Here is a 6000-nt window from a genome sequence, read left to right as displayed (position 1 = left end):
GGGGGAGGGGTGCCGCGGGAGGAGGGCGGTTACGGACACCCCCTGCCCGGGCCTGGGGGGAAGAGGGGGAGGGGAGGCGCGGACCCTGCTCTGGAGAGTGGGGGGCGCTGCGGGGGGTCCCGATCCGTGCGGGGGCGGCCTCGGCGCACGTAGCCGGCGCTCCCGCGCCTGTTTCCTGCCCTGCCGGCCGGGACGATGGGGTGGCCGGTCACTTCCTCCAGGGCATGGCCGGGGCTGAGCCCCGGGTCCGAGCCTCCGAGCCCCGGCCCAGGTCTGGCCTCTGAGCCGCAGGGGACAAAGTGACCCAGGCTGAGGGTCCGGTCCCCTCCCTCCTGCCCCTCCCCAAAGGGCCCCGGGGCCGGGGGCGGAGAAGGCGGCTCCCAGCTTCCCCCTGGGGCCCGCGGGCTCCCCCGGGGCATTACGGGTCGCGGTCACGCGGGGGCTCTGCCGGGCTCGGGGTCTGAGGAGGGTGACTGGGGCGGGGGGGCTCGGCCTCCGAAGCCGCCGTGGTGGGGACCTGAGTCCCGGTCCAGCCTCAGGCACCCAACGGCCTGTGACCTCAGCCTGTGTCTGCGGAGAAGAGGGCGGCCAGCCCGGGGGCCTCGCCCAGAAGACCCCCCCCCCCATCAGGCCCCGGGGTCTGCACCCCCTCCTCGGCCAGCCCCGTGCTGCTTTCCTTCCTTCCGCTCCGGGAGGCTCTGCAGACGTGAGGGGGACCCCGCTCCGGAGAGCATCCCCTCCCGCAGAGCGAGGCTCGGCGTCTTCGGGGTCTCGCGTAGTGAGGGAGAGGGGCAGCAGCGGTCCGGGGATGTTCGTGCGTGCCCGGAGGAGAGGCTGAGGCCCGCCGAGCCGGGGAGTGGGGAGGCGGAGGAGCGCCTGGTGCGTGACTTCCTGGGACCCTCCCGAGCCTCTCACCGTAGCCAGCGATGGGAGAGGCACCCGCGGGCCTCCCGGACTCCCCGTGGCACCAGGCCGCCTTCCGGGGGGAAGCGGAGCCGAAGTTCCTAGTGTGCCCTGTGGGCTCTAGAGAGACGCGGCTCCCCGAACATCAATACGGCCTGTCGGAGCTGCGAGGGGCCCCGTGATCATTCAGGCGAGGAGACTGAGGCTGGGAAAGGCGCACTGAACTGGCGAGGCCCCCGCCTCGGGACTCCCTGCTCAGCTCGGGGTTCGGTTTTTAACTGCATCATGGTGCCTGTCCCGGTGCAGGTTTAGGAGTACCCATCCCTCTTCATCACTGCGGACTTCTCTTCCTTAAATTCGGGATTTGGAAGTGACTGAGATGCAAGCCTACAATAAAGAAAAATTTTAAAAATACGTCAGTAAAAGATTATTTAAAAAAAAAATTAAAACAGGGAAAGATGAGAGAGCAGAGCAGCAGCGGGAGTGAAAACGTTCTGTGTCCTCAGTCAGTGCGGGAGAGTTGAGAGGACCCCGGCTCATGCCTTTAGAGATGTCTGGCACACCTTGGGAAGCCATGGGGAGCGCCTGTCAGTCATGACCCTCCCCTCCCTTCTGCTAGCTCGCTGCCCTTCCCCCTCCATTTCCCGGTTTGTCCCGGAGCTGGAGCCACACACCTGACTCCCTGGCTCCCAAGTGGCCCCGGCAGTGACTGGGCTTGTTCATGAACTGAACTGAGCTCAGTGTTTGTCCCCAGCTTTTCTTGTCTAATGGAACTTGAGAAGCATCAGCAATCTCTCAAATCAATGAGAAGGAACGCTGCTCACCCATCTCCACCAGGCTCCACGCCTTATGGCCCCTCAGGACCTGAGATTTTCTGTCCAGCTTGAATCTGTGGGCTGAGGAGAGCAGACTGTCAGTAACCTAGCTAATGAGCCTAACTCTTAAACAGGAAAGGGAAATGATGATCAAATTGAACCCATTTCACCTGAAACCTCAAGATTATTTATTATATATGAGAATCTTTTTTTAAAAAATAGAATCTTCTTCTTGACCTTCTAGCAGCCTTTGACCTGGTTAGCTACCCCTGCCTCGGAGGGCTCCCCCTTCTCTGCCTTCATGGGCTGCCTCTCTCTTCTGGCTCTCCTCCTCCTTCTCTGACCACACAGTTCTTCCATCTCCTTGGCTGGATTACCCACCTTCTGCTTCCCCCTTCTCATGGGTGTCCCCCAAGACTGTTCAGAAGCCTCTTCCTTTCTCTTCCTCTGCCTTCTCTCTTGGTGATCTCACAGACTCCCAGTTCGATCTTGAGGACCATAGATCTAGAGTTGGAAAGGACCGTCCAGCTGGATCTCTTTATTTTATAGGGGAGGAAACTGAGGACCAGAGAGGCCACGTGACCTTTTGGTCAAAGTTCCTGAGATCACAGAGTCAGAATCTGAACACAAGCCCACTGCCTCTACATCTAGGACTCTTTCCCCTGCATCAGACTGCCTCTGGTCCAGCCTTGTCTGCCAGACATCTCTGCCATTCATCAAGGACAAAACTCAGAGGGCCAAAGTGGAGCCTGTTACTCTCCTCCAAACTTCTGTCTGTCTGTGGAGGGCACAGCCCTGCATCTAGTACTCCGGTCTCACCTCTTCTAAGCTGTCCCTGATCTTCCCTTTGTCTTACTGCCTCTATTCAGTCAGGTGGCAAGTCTTGTTGCTGCTGCCTTCACATCCATATCCTTCTCTCTCCTCCCCTTGGCCTTTCCCAAGCTCAGGGCTCATAGCCTCTGCCCTGGGTGATGGCACTAGCTTGGTCTGTCTGCTCCAAGGCTTTTCCCCCTCCAATCCAAGCTTCACGCCACTGCCCAGACACTTTTCTCAAAGCACAGGCTTTACAGTGTATATCACTTTCTTGCTCAGAAATCCCCAGTGCATCAAGGTTAAGGTACAAAGTCGTCAGCCTGGCCCCTCCCCAGTAAAGCCCCATTTTGCATCATGTCTGCACAGGCACTTTTGTAGCCAACCAACCTACCCACTTGCTGCCCTGTAAACTTGACATCAGCAAGTGTTTATTAAATACCTATGATGTTCCAGGTATGATGCTAGATGGTGGGAGATGAAGACAGGAATGAACTGGTCCTTGCACTCAAGGTGTTTGCATTCTAGTGGAGACACAGGCGAGGATGCAGAGCACATCTGCAGAGAGTTACTGCTAATGGGGTGTCCCAGGAACGGGCGTGGCACTTCAAATGAGCTTTAGGGGATCCTGGGAGCCAGAGGGGATAGAAGAGTGCTCCTTCTAGTCCTGAGGAACAGCACGGAGGTTGCAGATGGAATGTCTTGTGTGCAAAACAGCCAGAAGGGGAGTTTGAATTGGAATGGGGAATGTGTAAAGAAGCTGGAAAGGGAAGTGGCTGCCAGATTGTAGAGGGATTTAAAGACCTGGGGATTCTGAATGTTATCCTAGAAGCAAGAGGGAGCCACTGGAGGTTTCTGAGTAGGGGAGGGACATGGTCAGATCTGTATTTTAGGAAACCAGTTTGAGAGCTGGGTAGTAGTAAATGGGTTAGAGAAGGAAGAGACCATTGGCAGGAATTGTTGAGGGCCTGAAGTAGGCCCAGTGCTGTGTGAGTGTAGAGAAGAGATGCTGTGGAGGTAGAACCAGCAGCACCAGGCAGCGATTAGACCTGGGAGTCAAAGGGAAAGGAAGAGTCAAGGGTGACTTACTTCAGGGTTGTAAACTTGGCCTCCTGGGAGGCGTTGGCACTGTCAGGAGAGATGGGGCGGAAACGGAGGGGATGCCCACCAGCTGGAGAATGGTGTGTGATTATGATGGAATACTGCTGCCCTGTAAGAAGTTATGAGCTTGATCTTAGAAAACCGTCAAAAGACTTGCATGAAATAATGAAGAGGGGGATGAGTAGAACCAAGAGAATGTCACATTCAGTAAAGCAGTATTGCTCTAAGAACAGCTGTGAGTGACCAGTCATCTTGAGTTTTATAAATAATCAGATCAGCTACAAAGGACCTTTGAAGGAAGATGCTCTCCACCTCCAGAGAAAGGACTGATCAAGAGAAGTGTGTTGAGTCTGGTTGTGTGTGTGTGTGTGTGTGTCACAGAGACCGATGGACATGCAGATGGTAGCCTTTCTCTAATACAGGGTGGAAAGGGAGGAGGAAAAAAATGGGATTGAGAAGTGTGCAGCAGAGAACAAAAGCGAACTCAGAAGGAAGCGGAGAAAAGCAGGCGCTTTTGGAAAAGGACGGCTAGTATTTATTACAGAGCTTTTCAAAAGGAGCAAACCGTGGGAGATGGAGATTCATGGCTTCACATTGAATCCTCTTTTTGCGTTGTGCTGTGTACACGGAAATGCTTTTTTTTCTTCTTGTATTTAAGTTCAAAATGAATAAAAGGAAAAAAGAGAAATGAGGGGGAGGCTTAGAAAAAGAATAGACTTGGGGTCTAAAATGCTGGTGAGATTCCTGGAGGCACATTGGCAGAGGCTGGGTCTTGGGAAGACTATGGGGGAGTGTCATGCTTCAGGGTGAAACTTTGGAGGTCCCTTCCAACTCTAAAGATTCAGGATATTTGTAAATTTGCAAGAATAAATGGTGGTTGTAGGGTCTGGACAAGCATGTGGAAGAGGGTTGAGAGCTTAAATCATGTTCTCCTGCTTGATCCTTTTTTAATTTAGTGGAAAATAATTGTAACTCAAACCCATTTTTATGGCTTCAACTGCTGTGTCTAACCCAATGTCTCCCCAGTCTCTACTTGAGACCTCTTTCTCACCCATGTTCCAGGCTAGTGTCACAAAAATTGCAGAAGTCATATGTTGGAAAAGTCCTTAGCAGCCAGTGAGGCCAGCTCTTCACAAGGTAGCCAGGCCCTGGTGGGCTGGGCATGAGACGATGGTCCAGCCTTTGCTCAGGTGCCTCGGAGGAGGGGCAGGCCCTACCTGTCTAGGCCGTCTGCCCAGATTTTAGTTCGGCCTAATCGCTAAGAAACGTTTGCTCTGGAATCTGTTCAGTTACCTACTCTAACTTCCCATCACCTCAGATTTTGATCTTTCCCTATCAAGTCATTTTGGCTTCAGGGCATTTTTATCCTTAGTACCCTCTTCTCAGAGTCACTAAGGCTGCAAACCTTGGGGTCATTTTAACCAGTGCCTGATCACCAAACCAGACAATTCAGATTACGTTCTTTTATTCACCAAAAGTTTATCAAATACTTTTGAAACACTGGGACAGATATACAAAAACAAATAATGGTTCCCTATTCAAGTCCCAGGTACCCTGGCTTCTCAGGGCTTCCATATCAGACTGGCTCTTGTACCACCCTGCCTCCTCTCCTGGCTCCAAGGTCTCCATGGCTTAAACTTGTGATCCAGGACGGTCACCTCTGGCTCCCAAAACTGAGAACAGACAACACAGACCAAAAGCAAGTGTCCTCCAGGCCCATTTCTCAGAGCCTGGGATAAAAGAGTGTGATGAAGGAAGGATTTTCCTTCTCCCCAGGTCCTTCACTGTGGGTGATCTGGGATCTTCACCCCCTGCATACAGCCTATGAGAGAAAAGCAGAGAGCCCACACCAAAAGAAGCAGAGAGCCCACACCTAAAGACAAAGAGAGCCAATCAAAGGACCCCCCCCCCCCAATATGGTACAAGCTTCAGAGGGCTCCATGTTAGGAGAACTGGGCATGCTCAGAAAAGCCCAGTTTTAAAACCAGATTTTTCCCCTTTTGTGTTGGTAATAATGGGGAGATAGATCCTAAAAGCTTGATTTTAAAAATACTCTACCAGAAGACTCTCCTTTCTTCCTTCCCCTTCTGCCTACCATTAGTCTCTTGCAGATGCCGATGTCAAGCATAACTATAAAGTGTTATGTTTTTTTGTTGATTGTGGGAATGATTTTTTCCATCCCCATTGATTTTCAAAGGAGTGAAGGAGTTAGGGAAGTGTGATCTGGGTTGCGTGTGAGTGTGCCTACACTGATGGAATCAGAAGTCCTTCAAGTCTCTGGGTCTGAAGTGTCCTTGGGAGGAGAGGAGCTTTGTTACTTGGTTATGGAGTGGTAGAAAGGAGACTGGATCAGGGTGCTTTGCTGGAGGAG

At 52.8% G+C, this 6000-nt stretch overlaps 1 protein-coding gene across 1 annotated transcript in view; it reads left to right on the top strand.

Annotated features, from left to right (window-relative positions):
* The window catches only part of LIMK2 (LIM domain kinase 2), a 64218-nt gene that overhangs the window by 442 nt on the left and 57776 nt on the right, over positions 1-6000 (top strand). The gene's annotated exons all lie outside the window — the stretch shown is intronic.

The sequence above is a fragment of the Petaurus breviceps genome, unplaced genomic scaffold (genome assembly GCF_028583685.1).
Source record: "Petaurus breviceps papuanus isolate PSGF00001 unplaced genomic scaffold, PetGlider_PUasm1.0 99, whole genome shotgun sequence".
Lineage (NCBI taxonomy): Eukaryota > Metazoa > Chordata > Mammalia > Diprotodontia > Petauridae > Petaurus > Petaurus breviceps.
This window is presented reverse-complemented; position numbering and strand designations above follow the sequence as displayed.